This window comes from Equus caballus, chromosome 23, assembly GCF_041296265.1.
Source record: "Equus caballus isolate H_3958 breed thoroughbred chromosome 23, TB-T2T, whole genome shotgun sequence".
Taxonomy (NCBI): Eukaryota; Metazoa; Chordata; class Mammalia; order Perissodactyla; family Equidae; genus Equus; species Equus caballus.
Genome location: NC_091706.1, coordinates 62,750,161 through 62,769,302, shown reverse-complemented (window position 1 = coordinate 62,769,302; position 19,142 = coordinate 62,750,161).

Below are 19,142 nucleotides of genomic sequence, written 5' to 3'. Positions count from 1 at the left end.
GGGGCCAGATTACACCTGGGGATGAAAACAGTCACCTAGACAGGTTCTCTCTGGATGGGGAGGGAGGCCCCCAGGTGTGGGGAGGGAGGGCCCCAGGTGTCAGGAGGGAGAGCTGAGTTCTGGAGCTTGGAGGGCAGAAGAGATGGCCCTACGACTTGGCGTTGGTGAGGGAGCCTCCACCCCCATGTTGCTACGTTGGTACAACCCTTCTGGGAGTGGACTGAAGGGAAATAAATCTTATAAATGGAGCTATCCCTTGGCCCCACAATTCAGCTTCTAGGAATTTATCCAAAGAAAACAATCCAATGCACAAGGTGTATGTGTGGCAGCGTTTACCTGGGCACTGCTCGTGACTCTGAAAACATAGAAGCCACCATTAATGGGGGACTGTGCTAAGTAAACTCAGGTCCATCCAAACAATTAAGTGCTATGTGACCATTGAGAATGATGGAGTGGATCTATATTTATCGATTGGAAAGAAGTCTAAGGAGAAAAGCAAACTACAGAATGATATTTCCATATATGGCAGCGAAACATGAATAATTTAGTACAGAAGTTACTCTGTAATTGTTTGTGGGAGCAGATGCACAAGCGATAAAATGAAGGGATGGTCTTCCCTTCTCTGCACAGACTGTGCAGCCGGGCTCCTGTTCTAGGGTAACAACGTTCAGTGTTTCGGGGGCTCCCTGAGGGCCGAGGCCTTTAACAGTGCTGGCCCGGTTGAGAGAAGGAGTTGGGTTGTCCCCGATGGAGGTGGCATTCCCTGAAAGTGCTCAGACTTGGAAGGGAGATGGGGCTTCCTCCCACTGGCGGATGGTGGAAGCTGGACAGGAGCTCATCTCAGGCTGGGGAGCTTCTTGCAATTCTCTCAGACTTAGAAAAATAAAGTTAGGGCATTTCTTGCCACTCTGTCTTGAGTGCAACTGAACATTCATGCCTGTTGTACTCGGGTAATAAAAGTGTTAATGAACAGAAAGGTTGGGTGGAGGGGCTGTGCCATGGCTCCAGAGGGGCAGGACTGGCCTAAGGCACCTGATCAGGGCCCCGTGTGGAGCGTGAGCCCAGAAGGAAATGAAGGGGACCCCATTGCCCATGGATCTTTGGCCCCAGAATCCAGGAGCCCTATTGCTGAGGGAGGCGCTGACATCTGGATTTTGAGAGACCTGAACTTGGAGCTCATTTCCGGGCCAGATGTGAATGCCAGACAGTCAGCCTGTGCTCCTGGACCTGGTCCCTGCCTGGGAGGCATGTACCGGGGAGGCTAGGTACCAGGCTGTGACTAGCAAGAGTGCACGCCTCAATCACTGAATCCTATCTGGTGGGGTGCCAAGGGCTGGGCGCCAGCCCTGCTCCACCCTGCTCAGCTCCGGGGCCCGGCCAGCTGGAGCTTCCTCCATTCAGAGCCCTGGGACAGGGTGAGCCACCGGAGGTCATCCTGCCAGGGACTTGGGCCATCGGTGGGGCCTTCAGAATGTGCCTTTTGTGAAAGTGTCCTGTTGCTGTGGCTGCAGTGACTTTGGTCTTCTCTGATGACGGGAGACAGACTGGTTCCAAGGCCGCAGCTCTGTAGTTCCCAATCCACCAAAAGCAGGGCTGTAGTGAGGGAGGGAGGAGGGGGTGCAGGGGACTCGGCGAAGACCGTAATCCCTCATGCGGGCTCTCCCCGCTGAGCACACCCACACCGTCCCACCTGCTCTGTGTTGTTCGCCACAATAATCCCTATCATGAGAAACAGGCTCAGAGAGGTCATGTGACTTGCACAAGGTCGCACAGAGTTGGTGTCGCATCCAGGTCTCCTGAGTGTGGCCACTGGACATGATCCAGCCACTCATCCAGCCGCAGGGGCTCTCCCTCCACAAAAGTGTGAGAGCTGGAGGCTGAGTGGTGCCCTGCCCCAGCCAGGGAAGGCGTGGCGCCTGCTTCCAGCCTCAGCAGCATCAACAAGAGTGCAGCCTAGACCTGGGGCTGGACCCAGGAGCATGGTTTTTGTTTTGCGTGTTTGTTTTGTTTTGTTTTCCCTTAACAGCTGTAGAGGATTTGGAACCTGGCACACTTCGTGGCAGCAGCTCCCTATACTGGGGACCTCAGTAGAGCCTCCACCTGGGAGGCACGTGGGCGTGAACACTGAAATCCTCCACGAGGAGGCAGGAGGCCTGGGTCACGGGGAAGCACGAGGAAAGGGGACCTCTGAGTGCTGCGGACCCACGTGGACTTGAAGAAGAAGCGGGGCTGCATCGCTCTGGGCACAGACAGCACAGCTCCTTCGTCCCACCACTGGGTCCTGGCCCTGCCGTGGGTTGACACCTGGTGTCCCAGAGGGCTCAGCACAGCGCAGTCCCAGGCTGCAGGCACCCCTGGGAGAAGGCGGAGAGACAGGCGGCTCTGCTGAGGCCTGGACTCCTGCTCAGCCCCCCTTTCCCTTCTTGGCACCTCTTCTCCCCCAGCGTACAGCCTCTCCTCAAAGGAGGGCAGCTGCCACACCATTCCCACCCCTCCTGAACATTCCTGGCCAGTGGCATTTTCCTAATGAAGCCCGGGCCTGTGGTTTGGTTTGATGATTCATAATTCTGAGGCTGAATTGAGAGCTCTAAAAAGCAGGTCACTGGGTTTATCTTCCTCAGCCTCCAGACCTCAGTGGTTGAGATTTCATGCAGTTTGCTCTGGACAGAACCTGACCCAGCTACGATGAGACCGTGGAATGAAGAGAGAAGGCCTGCTGCTGAGGACAGAAGAAATCTCCACCAGGACCAATTTGTCGGGCAACCATCTCCATCACCGGCCCAGGCCCCACCTGCCAGCTCTGATGCTTGGCTTCTGACTCGGATGCTGGGCTCAGCATCTTTTTTCTTGGGCCCTGGTTTGGTGACTGGTGGGTTTGGCTGCTGAGTTTGGCCTGGCGGCTCCCCGCGGCCTGTTGGCACTCTCCCCATGTTGGGCCTGTCCTATCTTGCAGGTTCACTGCCCACAACCTCCAGAAGACTGTTCCAGGGCTTTTCTTCATGGGAAATAAGTTGTGCCAGGCCTTTCCGTGGCCCCCCCACTAACCCTGAGGCGAGGATGCATCCTAGCATGCTGCTGGGGTGACTTGCTTTAGGGGGATGCAGGCAGGAGAGGGAGCTGAGGGAACCCTGGCCGGGAGACCAGTGTTGACTCATCAGGTGACCACGGCCAGATCATCGCTGGTCCCATCCAGAAACTGGATGAGGAGGCTGTGAGGGCCCTTCAGGGCTGCCAGCTTGTGCTTCTAGGAAAACCCTCCGGGCGTTTTATTCCTCCAGCCCCCTCTGCCTGTTTGCTGAGGTGCTTACGACTAGACTCAAGGCCAGAAACAAAGGTCCTCTTTGTCAATCCAGGAAACCAGGGAGGGGAGGATTGAAGCAAGCGCAGCCCCTGGTAGTCCTGAGGCTCCCCCAGGGGCATGGCCCAGGGTCCAAAGGGAACGGGCCCTTTGCTGCAAGCCTTCCTGGAAGGCCCTAGTGCTTTTCCTTGTTCAGTCTGCCTCACCACCTGGACTGAAGCTGCAGGAACACGACGTTCAGCTCACCAAGTGAAACACAAAACTTGTCCCAGGGATCTCTGGTGGGCTAGCTCCTGCTTTCTCCCAGCCACGGCTGGAGACGGAAGCCAGGGGAGCATCAGAGCATCGGCCTCTCACTGCTCCCTGGGAATGGTCCAGGCTTGAGCATTTGTGCTGAGATGTCAGCCTCCTGCTCAATCTCCCTGCTGGTAACCACCTGAGGGCCACTCTTTTCAAGGGGACTTGGTGCTCAGGGGCTAGCCGCACTTTACAAGAGAAGAGAAGGACCCAGTGGGGCTTTAGGGCTACGGGACAAGGCCACTCTACTTACCTGGGAGGCAGTAATCACCTCAATGGCCACAGCTTCTCCCAGCACTTCCTGGTTCACAAACACTTCCATCACTGTGGTCCGTTTGCTCACAACAGCTTTGGGAGGTGACTAGGCTGGTGGCAGAGTGTAAAGGGTGTGGACTTTAGGGCCAGATAAATTTGGGCTCAAAGACCTGGCTTCACCGCATAGCCATTGTGGGACATTGGGCAAGTTACCTTTTTTCCAAATGGGTATCCCATGATCCCAGCACCATTTATTGAAAAGACTGTCCTTTCCCCACTGCTATACAGAGCCACCTTTGGCATGAAGCAAATGTCCATACCTGTGAGAGTCTGTTCCTGGACTCTATTCTGGCTCATCGCTCTATTTATCAATCCTTTTGCCAGACCATACTATCTTAATTATTGTACCTTTCAAATTAATCTTGTTCCTTTTTTTCCCTGAGTGTCTTGGCTACTCTTGGCTCTTGCATTTTCCACATGAATTTTATAGCCAGTTTGCCAAGTTCCACCGAAAAACAACCAACATCACCCCACTTAAGATTCTAATTGGAATGATCATGAGTCTATTGATCACAATAAGGACACTTGATATCTTTAAACATTGAGCTTTCAATCTATAAACATGATCTGATCCTCTTTTGGTTTAGATCTTTTAACATCTATCCTTAGGGGTCTAACACATCTTTATTTTTTTCCCTAGGTATTTGATATTTTTATACTGTTATAAAATAATAGCCTTTGAAATTTATTTTTCTGTTGTTGCTTGTACATGGAAACAATTGATTTTTCTGTATTGACTTTGTATTCTATCACCTTGCTAATTAATTCTAATAATTTTCTACACTCTTTTGGATTTTCTATGTATACTATCCTATCACCTGCAAATGTTTCTTCCTTTCCAACCCTACAGCTTTTATTTCTTGCCTTACTGTGCTAAGACCTCCATTACAATGTTGAATAAAAGTAGTGGAGGTAGACATTTTTGCTTATTCTAAATCTAGATATGTAAGGGAAAACCTTTACTATTTCACCTTTAAGGATATTTGATGTCATTTTTTGTGTGCTTTTTTTAAAAGATTTTATTTTTCCTTTTTCTCCCAAAGCCCCCTGGTACATAGTCGTGTATTTTTAGTTGTGAGTCCTTCTACTTGTGGTATGTGGGATGCCACCTCAGCATGGCTTGACGAGCAGTGCCATATCTGCGCCCAGGATTCGAACTGGCGAAACCCTGGGCCACCGAAGCAGAGTGCATGAACTTAACCACTCGGCCACAGGGCCAGCCCCTTGATGTAGTTTTATGTAGCTATTCTTTGTCAAACTGAGAAAATTCCCTTCTGTCCCTTGTTTGCTAAGAGGTGTTTTTTAAAATCATGAATGAATGTTGAATTTTATTAAATGCTTTTCTGACATCTATTAAAATGATCATGTGATTTTTCTCCCTTATTCTTTTAATGAGGTGAATTGTTTGGATTGGTTTTCAAATATTAAATCAACCTTGCATTCCTAGAATGGAACCAGTTTAGTTATTATGTATTAAGCTTTTTATGTACTGCAAGATTTGGTTGGCTAATCTGTTGTTTAGGATTTTTGTATTTATGTTCATGAGTGAGATTGGCAGGTAATTTTCCTTCTCATAACATCCTCATTAGGTTTTCATATCTCTGAAGTGGTTATTTTTCCTTTTTATTTTAATTTTATAAGTCTGCTCAAAAAAAAAGAATTTTGGTGTTGATCCTCTCTATCATATTTTATTTCCATTTCTTTAATTTCTTATCTAATTTTTAAGATTTCTTTCCTTCTACTTTATTTGGGTTTAATTTGCTTTTCTTCTAATGCTTTGAGAGTAAAATTTAGCTCTTGATATGTATTTAAATATATTTACATGAAGCTATAAATTTTCCTCGAAGCATATATTTAATTGCATTCTATAATTTTGTGTGTCATGTTTATTACTATCGAGTTTCTAGTTTGAATTTTTTTCTAATTTCAATCGTGATTTTTTTCTTTCATCCAATGGCAACATAGAAATATATTTTTGAAATGTGCTGTCATATGTGGGTTTTCAAATTATTGTGTTTTTTGTTGTTGTTATTGGCTTTCTGGCTCAATTGCATTGTAAGCAGGACACATCCTCAGTGTGATCTCGGTCCTTTGAAATTTGTTGAGACCTGCTTTGTGGCCTAGTGTGTGGTCAACTTTTGCAAGTGCTCTTATACGCGTGAAAGACAATGTAGTCAGAATTTGGGGGGGGGGGGGTGGTATGCCCATTTGATCAAATATGCTAATTGTATTGTTCAAATCTTTTATAACCGCAATGAATTTTTAAAAGAATCTCCTATACCCTTTACTTGTTAGAAATCTTCTACTATGTGCACTTTTCCTGTTATTTTTGTAGTTATATTGTTTCTTACCTTTTGTCTTTTGAAGCTATGTTTTTAGGAGCTTACAAATTTAGAATTGTTGTATCTTCTTGTCTTAAAGCTTTTGCCTTAAAGTCAGCTTTATCCAAGCATTAGATAGTGGTGATGGTTGCATAATCTTGTGAATAAACTAAAAAAAAAACCCCAAAAAATCATTGAGGGGCCAGCCCCATGGCCGAGTGGTTAAGTTCATGCACTCTACTTTGACGGCCTGGGGTTTCGCTGGTTCAGATCTTGGCCGCAGACATGGCACCGCTCATCAGGCCATGCTGAGATGGTGTCCTACATGCAACAACCAGAGGGACCTGCAACTAGAGTATACAACTCTGTACTGGGGGGCTTTGGAGAGAAGAAGAAGAACAAAAAAAGAAGAGAAAGATTGGCACCAGATGTCAGCTCAGGTGCCAATCTTTAAAAAAAAAAATCATTGAATTGTATGCTTTAAAGCATAAAGGTAAGAGAAAATCCGCTTTCTCTGCTATTAATATAGCTGCATCAGCTTTCTTTTGGTTAGTCTTCCCATTCTATATTTTTCTATCCTTTTAATTTTTCTGTATCCTTGTTTTACCTGTGCCTCTTGTAAACAGCATATAGTTGTTTGTTTTTTAAATCCAGTCTAACAATCTTTGCATTTTAACTGGAGAATTTTTTCCATTTACATTTAAAGTAATTATTGATATATTTCAGTCTAAATCTATCATTTTGAGTGCTTTCTAGCTCATATGCTCTATATTCCTTTTTCTCTCCTTTCTTGCCTTATTTTTGAGCTGATTATATATTTTTAACTTTTCTGCTTTTATCATTTGCTTAGAAACTATGCATCTTTTACTATTCTTTGAGTGGTCATTGCAGGGGTTACCATATCCATCCTTGATTTATTGAAGCCTAATAGGAATTTACTGTCTTCCAGGACAATGCAAGAACCTGGAACACTCTCACCCCATTTACTCCTTCTTCACTTCTGTGTTATTGTTGTCATGCATTGTCATTTCATGTATATTTGAAACCTCATGAGAGATTGTTATTATCGTTGTTTTACACGGTCAGTATCAGCTTGAGTTTACGTATTTACTGTTTTCATTGCTCTTCATTCTTTTCTGTATTTCCAAGCTTCCATCTGGAATCATTTTCCTTTTGCCTGAACATTGTCTGTGTGGCTCAATTGGCGACACATTTTCTCATTTTTCGTTTGTCTGAAAATGTCTTTATTTCACCTTCATTCATTTTTGATAAAATGTTTGGAATGGAAAATTTCAAACAAACGCAAAAGTAGAGAGACTAGTATAATGAACCTCTGTACTCATCATTTAACTTCAAAAATTATCAGCACCTATCCAACTTGTTTCACTCCACCCATCCTCACCCAGTCTCAGATTATTTCAAAGCAAATACCTGACATCAAAATATTTCATCTTTAAATATTTGTGTCTATCATTAAAAGATAAATGCTCTTTTTAAAACAAATACAATAATTAAAAATAAAAATTCCTTAATATCAAGTATTGTCAGTGTTCAAATTTGTCCAATTGTTTCAATATATTTCTATTTATAATTTTTTGAACAGAATCCTATCGTTCTTCTTGAAGGATATGGAATTTTCGCTGGATATAGAATTGAATTTAGCAGTTATTTTCTTTCAATGCTTTTAAAATATAATTCCATTCTCTACTGGTTTCCATTGTTTCTTATGAGAAGTCATGTATTAGTTTAATTGTTGCTTTTTTTTTTTTTGGAGGAAGATTAGCCCTTAGCTAACTACTGCCAGTCCTCCTCTTTTTGCTGAGGAAGCCTGGCTCTGAGCTAACATCCGTGCCCATCTTCCTCTAGTTTATACGTGGGACGCCTACCACAGCATGGCTGCCAAGCAGTGCCATGTCCGCACCCGGGATCCGAACCAGCAAACCCGGGGCCGCCGAGAAGCGGAACGTGTGAACTTAACCGCTGCGCCACCTGGCCGGCCCCTGTTGCTTTTTTTTTTTAAAGGTAATTTCTTTTTTTTCCTCTGGATGTTTTTAAGATTTTCTCTTTGTCACTGGTTTTGAGCAGTTTTGCTGTGACCTGACTAGCTGTGGATTTCTTTTTATTTTCCCCAGTTGGATTTTCAGAACTTCTTGAATATCTGGCTTAATGTCTTTCTTCCGTTTTGGAAAGTTTTCAGCCATTAATGCTTCAAGTTTTGCTTCTATCCTGTTCTCTGTATCTTCTCTCTTTCTGGAATTTGATTACTCATGTGTTATATCTTTTCATCACACCCTTTATGAATTGTTCCTCTCTTCCGTATTTTCCATACTTTTGTCTCTCTGTACTTATTTCTGGTTATTACAATTCATGAATTCTCTCTTTAGCTTGTCAGATGATCTGGTAAACCTATCCATGATTTCCTATTAGTGATTATTGTATTTTCAGTTCATGAATTTCCATTTAGTTTTCTTTATTGTTCCCAGTCCTCTGTTGAATCTCTGTGTCTTATAATTCCAGTATTTGGAGCTCCTGTGGAGTTGTTTCTATTGTCTAAACTTTTGCTGGCTTTCTTTTCAGCTCTATTGTCTGTACATGGGCCATAATATTTGCAAAACACAGTGCAAAAAAACTGTTTATAGCAATCATTTGAGGCCTAATTTGTTTTCCTCCAGAAAGGATTTAAGTATGCTTCTGCCAGGCTCTTGGGAGTCACAGGCATTCCAGAATTACTTTACTCCAGTTTCAAGGATTGAGATGATTTGAAGCTGATCCCTATGAGGGCCTATTTATTTCTAATTCATTCTTACTTCTAAGGTTCAACCTTTTAGTACCTTAACGCAAGGAAGGTTCATCATGGCCATTCTTAAACTCCAATCCTTGTCCTTCTAGTCAAAAAAGCCATCTAACTCTTGGTCATCCATTCTGGCACTGACAAAAAACCCTCAGAGAAAAAGTGGTCCCAAACAGCAATGTATTCTCTCTTCTATGCCTTCTAGCTGATTTGTTTTGTATTTTCCAGTTGTCTTCAGTAGGAAGGCTGGGCCACATTGCAAGAAGTGAAACTCTACTTAACCTTCTGAACTTCAGTTTTCTCAAAATGAAGACTCAGATGTGCTCGCTGGATTTGCTGGCATGGAAGTCATCAGTGACCTTGACGTGAGCAGGCTTTGCAGAATGGTAGAGACAAAAGTCAGATTGGAATAGGTTAGGAGTGAATGGGGTGAGGGGGTAGAATTAGCATTTTGGGGCAACTCTTTCTAGAAATTTGGTTATGAAGGAAAGCAGAGAAAGGAGGTGGGAGGTGAAGAGGGATAATGTGGGTCAAAGAAGAATTTTAAGAGTGAGATATACCGGAACATGTTTGTTTGCTGATGGGAATGCTTATGATGATGTATATGTTTACCATCCTCATGACAAGTATATTTCATATTCCTATGGCAGGTAATTAACAAGTTTGCTTTCTAGGTCTGCCTCATAATGGTGTTTTAATCAGCATGAGTCAAAGCCCATGGGCCCTGCCAATCCTGAGGTCCAGCTCCAGCCAGCCTTTCTTATCACATCCATAGTCGTTTCCATTTCTTCCTCTACTCTCTCCTGTATCATCCCTGGCCCTCGACCAAGCTCCCGTCCCCTTTCACCTGATCTGATGCTCCCAAGCGGGGTTCCTACCACTAGGCCACCAGTTTCCAGCCCTCTCTACAGGAAGCTGCCAGAGCCATTCATATTTATTATGTGCTAGGCACTATTCTAGGTGTTGGGAGCCCAAAGTGCAAATTTAAACATATCACTCTCCCATGGAGTAATACCTCTTGGCTCCCCATTTTCCTCAGCTGAACCCTTAATTCCTACCTGCCTTCCCAGCCTCATCGCCCTCACCCTTGTTCCCGTTCTCCAGCGGGCCGCTGTAGGGTAAGCTTGGCCTGTCTGGGAAAGAGAGGCTTGGGTTGGGCAAAGTGGGGACTCTGGGTGTTAGTGCTTGTCTGCCCAGCCTGGGCTACCTGTCCCAGGGCTACCCTGTGCCTGGGGAGGCTCTGTGCCCCTTGGCTGGGAGCCCCTGGGGCAGTATGTGAGCGAGAACTCCAGTTCCAGGGAGACAAAGGCAGAAGCAGACATCCTGGGCTGGTGAGCCAGGGCCGGGCTGTGCCAGGGCCTTTGTTTCTGACTTGGGAGAGGTTTCAGGTTTCTGGGTTTTTTTTCTAAGAACTGAGGATGTGCCACGTGGGCACCACCGTAGCCAGAATCAACAAGAAAAACAATACCCGGGGGAAAAACCTACTCCCTTAAGTCACAGGATTGTGTGTGTGTGGGGGGTGTGTGTGTCAGAGTTTCCGTGTCTGTCACCTGATTGTATGTCTCTATGTATTTCATATTTGTGTATGTGCGTATCCCTGTGTCCCTGTGCGTGTCCCTGTGTGTGCTGTCTGCTGGGAGGGAGGAGAGGGGAGGTCTGTACTGTGTCCTGTATCCATGAATTACTGTATGGCTGCCTGTGCAGTGTGCCTGTGTATGTCTGCGTGTATGTCTGTATCCTGTTTCTGTGTCTCATATGTTTTGCATGTGCTTCCATGACTACATGTTTAAAGGTATTTAGCTCCCAATTTCTATGACTTCTTCACCCCACTTCAGCCACTTCCTCTTGTGGTCATGTCCAGACTCTTTTCATCAGACAGAAGGGCCCCACCTCAGGAGTCTCAGAATCCAGTGTTTCAGGCTGACAAGCCCTCCTCTCTCTCTTCTCTCACACTCTCTCACCACACTTTCTTCCACCTCACCGGGGCCTCCAGCATTTCATGGCTCCCCATCCCCTTCAGCCTGGACCTCCAGGTGTATCATTGCAACAGCCTCTCCTCCGCACCTTCAGCGTCCTAACCTTCTCCCGCTTTTACCCCACCCAGCGAAACCTCAACAACGTAGTTGAGTCTTGCTGGAGAAAAATCAAAGACAGCTGGGTGGATGAGTCTGCCGCAAACTCGTCACCCATAACCGCAGCTGGGAATTCCTCTACCTGATGCAAACGCTCCTTCCCTCTCCTGTTTACAGCTGTTCCTTTGTCCAACGACACCCTTCCCACCCCAAGTGCTTTGGTTGACCTCAACGCAAAGACCTTGCCTTCTACCAACTCACAGAAACAGCCTTCCACGTTAATGGGTGTGGACTTCCTCCATTTCCACCCGCCCCAAACGCGTCTGCAGCTGCCCCTACTCTCATCTCCGTCTCCTGAATGTTGGGGTCCTTCCTCACATCCAAGGCTAGATCCATCCAAAAGAATCCATCTCTGTCCTCTTTTGTCAGTACCCTTTTAATTAAAAATGACAGAATCCCAACCCAAACCAACTTAAGGAGACAAAAAGGGATCCTTCACCAGCTCACACAACTAGGATGCCCAAAGTTGATACTTTCTAGGAACAGCGAGATCCAGGAGCTCAGGTCATACCACATGGATAATGTCACGATTCCGTGTCTCAGTTTCCTCTTCTGTAAAATGGAATATTAATCGTCCCTACCATGTAAAGTTTCTGTGAGGAAGAAAAGCTATCAGAACCCCAGACAGCACTCGTGGTGGCCCTCATCTCTCTTTTTCTAGCTGGGTTCATTCTTTTCTCTGCAGCCTGACTTTCTTTGCTTCCCAGTAATGTAAGAGAAAGTGTCCACCCACAGCTCCCCAGCATATCAGGCTAGTTAGAACTAGAATATTTTGATCCCAATTCTTAATACTTGGGAGAGAGAATCCTACCGACTTAGTTGGGGTCAGTGTCCACCACCGGGCCTTTCAGGTACGGTTGGAGAGAAATACCTGGTAAAATGTGGCTGTAGCAGGCACACCCCTGAGGGTAGTTGGAGCACCACAGGGAGACAGGAGAACTGTGAGCTGCCCAGACATCCCAAAAGGCGTCCATTGCAAGTGGAGAGGGGACTCGCAGTCTGCTCCATGAGTAGGAATAATACGGGGTTGAAGCTGGAACCTTCCCCCTGATGTAGATAAAGAAAGGCCAAGCATTCCAGGTGCCAAATTTAGTCCTTATTCTGCTCCTTAGAGTCCCTGGAGGCTGAAGGAAAGTACTCTGGGCAAGGAGACCAGAGATGCTGTTTAAGAAGTGGGAACTCCCTGTGGGGTGAGTACAAGAAGCTGCTGGGGCTCATCTTGGTCTGGCCCTATGGATTCCGTTTGCACAGATCCCAGATCAAAGATGTGCTAAGGGAAGCCTCTGGAAACTGCAAGTGCTAACAAGTCATGGTGTGGGGAACCGGGCTCTCCAACCTTGGCCTTCCATCCGAGCCCAGGCTTCTGGGAAGAACCCTTTGGGTGTAAACAAAGGAGGTGCTGGCCACAGACCCCATTGTGGCTTTGGCTGAATTGGCCAGCAGGAACACAGACAGGGATTCCAGGGGTCAAGATGAAGCAGAGGATTATGGGGCACCAGCCATCCACCACCTGGTGGCACATGACTGGGGTACAAACCCATCTGTTAGAGTAGCATGGCCCCAAAGAGAGGAGGAGTCCCTCCCTCCAAAAATGACCAGTTTTAGACTTCATTTTGACTTTCAGTATTAATTTTCTTATTGTTTTAAGAAACATAAATAAGGGCCCAGCCCTGTGGCCAAGTGGTTAAAGTTCTGCATGCTCCACTTCAGTTCACTGGATCAGATCCCAGGCATGGATCTACGCCACTCATCAGCCATGCTGTGGAGGTGTCCCACATAAAAAAAATAGAGGACAGTTGGCACAGATGTTAGCACAGGGTGAATCTTCCTCAGCAAAAAAAGAAAGAAAGAATGAAAGAAACATAAATAAGAGAAGGGCTTTTACTTCTTTTTTTTAAAGATTGGCCCTGAGCTAACATCTATTGCCAATCCCTGTTTTCTTCTTCTTCTTCTTTTCCCCTGAGCCCCCCAGTACATAGCTGTATATTCTAATTGTGGGTCCTTCTAGTTGTATTATGTGGGACACCACCTCAACATGGCTTGATGAGCGGTGCTAGGTCCATGCCCAGGATCAGAACCCGTGAAACCCTGGGCCACTGAAGCAGAGTGTGTCAAACTTACCACAAGGTCACAGGGCCGGTCCCTTTTACTTCTTAATATATAATAATAATAATAATAATAATAATAGCAAACTCTTATTCAGTGCTTACCATATGTTAAGTATTGCTATAAGTGTTTTACATGTATTAACTCATTTAATCCTCATAACTTTTTTAAATTTTTTATTTTTTGAGGAAGATGAGCCCTGAACTAACATCTGCTGCCAATCCTCCTCTTTTTGCTGAGGAAGACTGGCCCTGAGCTAACATCCGTGCCCATCTTCCTTTACTTTTTTATATGTGGGACGTCTACCACAGCATGGCTTGCCAAGTGGTCCCATGTCTGCAGCTGGGATCTGAACCGGCGAACCCCGGGCCGCCAAAGTGGAACATGTGCACTTAACTGCTGCGCCACCAGGCTGGCCCCTCATCCTCATAACTTTTGAAGTTGGTACTATCATTATCCTTATTTTACAGATGAGGAGACAAGGCACAGAGAAATCAAGTAACTTGCCTAAAGTCACACAGCTGATAAGTGGCAGGGCTGGGATTCAACTCAGGCAGCCTGTGCTTTGTTTTTTTTTAGGAAGATTAGCCCTGAGCTAACTACTGCCAATCCTCCTCTTTTTGCTGAGGAAGACTGGCCCTGAGCTAACATCCATGCTCATCTTCCTCTACTTTATACGTGGGATGCCTGCCACAGCATGGCTTTTGCCAAGCAGTGCCATGTCTGCACCCGGGATCCGAACCAGTGAATCCTGGGCTGCCGAGAAGCCGAATGTGCAAATTTAACCGCTGCACCACTGGGCTGGCCCCAGTCTGTGCTCTTAACCACTCTCAGTACTGCTGCTCTCACTCCAATGGTGTGCATTGCTCGTGCTCTTTTGGAAGCAAGAAACACCCTCCCACAAGCTTCTTCAAGGAAAGGAGGGGCTATTAAAGGATAGAAGTGGGCTAAAAGAAAGAGACGGAAGCTTGGAAATCTAAAAATAGGCCCCATGGTGCAGGATTTAGGAGTCGGGAAATGGAGGTTCTCCAGGGCTCAAGGGTCACTCCAGCATCCTCAGCAGCAAGGTGGAGTTCAAGACTCCCCCCTCCAGGGTCCCTTCGTTAACACCACTCAGCATAATCCGGGTGTCTGCTCCAGGCTTGCCTCATCCACACACTGGCTTTCCTTCCCTCGGCTCAGGATCTTTCTGCTCTCTCAGCTAAAGCTGCCTCACACTTCTGTCTTACCCATCTCATGGCTCCCCCACCTTAGAACCTTTCAGCCACTCCTACCGTTAAGTGCCTGGTTTCTCCACATGTTCAAGGTCATAATTCTGAGACAGAGAGAGAAACTGACTGGCTCAACTCATCTTTGTGAGCCAGTGCAGGTCGTAGGATGCTGGTCAGCCTATGGGTTTTCCACTCTTGGGTCTGGAGTGTACCTCTAGCCCAGTCACTTTGGACGGGGATGGGGACTGGAGTCACACGGCATGAAATGTGGTCACCTACGGTTGCCCTTTAAGGTGGTGCTGTGGGTGAGGCTGTTTCCTGAGAAGATGCCTCCATGATAGGCACGTGTAGCTCTGGTCCTGTGCAAGAGTCATGTCGTCAGGCTACAGCTCTTCTCTGTGCCCGAAGTAGTCCCATTTCCTTGCCCTCTTGGGAAGGCATCTTTCCTCCCTGCCTCCCCCCAGTCCTCTAAGCCTGGACTTGGCTGGTCCACCAAAAAAAAAAAAAAAATCAGCATCTGTAGCCACTGATTCGGACTTCGGTCAAAGAAGGAAGGGAGGAGACAGGAGTCAGCGTAAATGAGTTTTTACAAGCTTGGGACTAACTGTGAGATCTGGGTGGGGCCCTTGAGTTCCTCCTCTCCATCTTCTTGTCTGTGTGGTGGGACTCTTCAGTGCCTCCTACCAGCCTCACAGACAAGACCATACGGACAGGGTTGGCTGTGTACCCAACAGTCATTCTCACTAGTTCCATCCCCTCTTCCTTGCTGGATGATCTGTGACGGGGTTTGGATGCTCAGCAAAGTGGTCCCTTCTCAGCCCTGGGGGCACATGTGCATCTTCAGGCCAACCATGGTAATTCCATTCTTCTAGCTGGTGACGGCTTCGACTTGAAAATGGTCATACGATCTTGCCTTGGCTAATGTGTCAGCTGAAGTGGGAGGGATTTCTTGGAAAGCTTTTGCCCTTGATCAAAATTAATCAATGTGAGAAACTTTCAAAAGGAAAGTTGACTCTGGGACCAGGGCTTTTTCACAATCTCTGAAGGGAACAGGCTTTGTTCTTTGGGAGCTACAGGGAAGCATATTTTATCCCAAGTTGGGACAGGTGGCTTTCATTCAAGTAGGTGTACAGAAAAGCTGGAGGTCCTTCATCAGGGATGATGCAGGGATTCCTGCCCTGGAGTGGGAAGTGGGAATTAAAAAGGAAGAGGTTGAGTTGAGACCTCTAAGTCATGTCCCGCCGTGAGCAGGTAGAATTGTGTGATAACGTTTCTCTAGACTTAGCCTGTTTATCGTGTTAGAGGAAATTGATCTAGTTTAATAGGAAGGGCCAACCTTTCGCCCCATTTTGGCACTCAGACATTGACCCAGCCTTCTACTTCCTTTGCCTATTGTACCAAAGATCTCTCTCCCTGACCCTTCTCCTCTTTAAAAGACACCTGGAGGCCTGGTTTACGGCGGCGGCTTTTCTGTGGTTGGCCTGCCCTCTGCTGGATTAAGGAGATTGATTGCGGAGACGTGGACTTCGGGGAAGGGCCAGCTTTCCGGAAAGGGGACGTGATCAGGAGACCGGATTTCCCCTGAGGTCACTCTAGGCCGTTTGTTTGCCAGAAACATCCAGGAGGCTGTGACCCAGCCTCTGAGTTGGGGGTGGGGAGCTTCCTGATGAAAACAGCTGCCTGGCTAGAGGTCAGAAGTTGGCTGTGCTGTGTGCCTGCCTGTTTGAGTTTCTCTATCCATACACCAATAGACAGATGAGAGAGACCAATTTCCTAGACAAACTGATCTTCAGCAATTGTCAAATTTTATCAGCTGGCTAATAAGAGATCAGCAAGATGACAGAGAGTATGCTTTGGGTATGGAAGGGATATGGAAATTGATGGGTTATATAGTTGGGATACAAAACACTTATATAAGCAGTAAGTTTATGGGGGGAAAAGACCTCCCTAACTAGGTAAAGATTGCAGTTTCATTACATACAGTAACAAAAACGTCATAGTCAAGTCCCTTATTACAGAGAGACATGGATGAGGAGGGATTGCGATGCCAGGGGCATCGGCTGTCAATCAGAGATTAAAAATTCAATACCTCGGGGCCAGTCCGTGGCTCAGCGGATAAGTTCACACGTTCCGCTTTGGCAGCCCGGGCTTTGCTGGTTCGGATCCCGAGTAAGGACATGGCATTGCTTGGCAAGCCATGCTGTGGTAGGCATCCCACATATAAAGTAGAGGAAGATGGGCATGGATGTTAGCTCAGGGCCAGTCTTCCTCAGCAAAAAGAGGAAGATTGGCAGCAGATGTTAGCTCAGGGCTAATCTTCCTCCAAAAAACAAAAAAAATTCAATACCGCTGAGAAGCAAAGGATGAGGATGCATCTGTGGCTGCTAACTGTAATCATAACGTTTCATTTCTTAAGAATGGTGTCTGATGATCTGATTGTCATGGATGCATAAACCACAGACATAGCAGCAAATAACAAGTTCTGCCTTGAAACAGGCCACTTGGCTCTAGAGATTTTCTCATGCAGAAGCAATGCAGATAGGACACAGTTTACACCCACCCCAGCCCCGACCCTCGCCTCACACGTCTTTGTTTCTTTAGTTTAGAGGCAATTTTTTTCCTCTGAAATTAGAATGACCAGAGGTTGAATTTTTTCACATCAATTAATTTTTCAGATAACTGATATTTGCACCTTTAAGTACTGTAACTTTTCCTCTTGAAATTTTTAAAAAAGGTTTTATTTTTATATGCTTATGAAAAAAATTTAAATGATGCAGAAAACTGAAGAGAATAAAATGTTAGTCCAAATCCTCTCACACAGATGATGTTACGTGACTGTCACCCAAGGAGCCTTTCCATACACAAACAACAGCAGACTAGATCGATGGATGGATAGAACAGGCTTATGACACTTTTTCTGAAAATCTTGAGGCTAGACATGTTTTGGAATTTGGAATTCTTTAGATTTTGGTGAGATAATAAGGTATATATGCTGTATATCTTATAATATCTCCCAGTAGGATCTAGGCAGTACTCCATAATTAAATATATTAACATCTCTGCATATGAATATTCACACTAAGAGATGTTTGAAAGACTGCAAATAGCCTCCCTTAAATTCAGGACAGATTTTGCTGCTAAAAGGCTTATAAAATACCTTTAATTTCCACAGCTTTTTAGATTTCAGAATTGCAGGTAAGGAATTGTGGACCTGTGCCTTCATAAAATAGAAGAATATAATACACACTGTTTTTTAGAGAAAAAGTAATCAATTTAATTGTACCTGTAATTGATTGAATAAAAAGAAACTGAAGTGAAACCAAAGGAATTGCTGCACTTCACATAAATATTTCTTTATCCCAAGGTATTTTTTTTAATTTTTAATTATTTTTTTGCTGAAGAAGATCTGCCTTGAACTAACATCTGTGACAAACTTCCCCATGGCCAAGTGGTTAAGTTCCTGCACTCTGCTTCAGTGGCCCAGGGTTTTGCCAGTTCGGATGCTGGGTGTGGACGTGGCACCACTCATCGAGCCATGGTGAGGTGGCGTCCCACATAGCAAAACCAGAGGCACTCACAACTAGAACATACAACTATGTACTGGGGGGCTTTGGGGAGAAGAAGAAGGAAAAAAAAAATAAATAAAATGTCTTGCTAGGGTTAAAAAAAGAAAGAAGTTAATAAGAGATTGGAGTCATTATGTTGGAATCATTTCTGATGGAGCTCTTCCCCACACGTTCTCTGTACTGTTAGGCTCAAGGCTCCCCAAATATTTTGTAACATTCTCTTTGGTATCCTGAGAATCATAAGTAATATAATCTATTCACACAGAAAATGAAAAAAAATGTAATACCTCACATATAGGAAAAATAAAAAGAAATTAATTTTATAAAATATAGTAATATGTATTTCAATATTTAAATCCTTGGGCATTATTACTAAAGACATCATGACGCAATGAGATGCTTGCATCTATGTATAATGGACAAGTTTTTATTTATTTTATTTTTATTGAGTTCATAACAGTTTACATTGTTGTGAAATTTCAGTTGTACATATTTCTTGTCTGTCACCACACAAGTGCTCCTCCTCACCCCCTGGGTCCACCCCCATGCCCCTGAACAAGTTTTTATTTAATAGGAGTCACAACTACCATATGATCCAGCTATTCCACTGCTGAGAATTTGTCCAAAGAACACGAAAACACGAATGCATAAAGATATGTGCACCCCTGTGTTCATTGCAGCATTATTCACAATAACCAAGACTCGGAGGCAACCTAGGTGCCCACCAAGGGATGAATGGATAAAGAAGATGTGGCATGTATACACAATGGAATACTACTCAGCCATAAAAAGATGGACTCTTGCCATTTGTGACAATAGTGATGGACCTTGAGGGTATTATGCTAAGTGAAGTAAGTCAAAGGGAGAAAGTCAAATACCATGTGATCTCACTCATAAATAGAAAACAAAGACAACAACAAAGAAACATATAGAGACAGAGATTGGATTGGTGGTTACCAGAGGGAAAGCAGGGAGGGAAGAGGGCAAAAGGGGTGCTTAAGCGCATGTGTGTGGTGATGGATGGTAATTAGTCTTTGGGTGGTGAACATGATGTAATCTACACAGAAATCAAAGTATAATGATGTACACCTGAAATTTATATAAT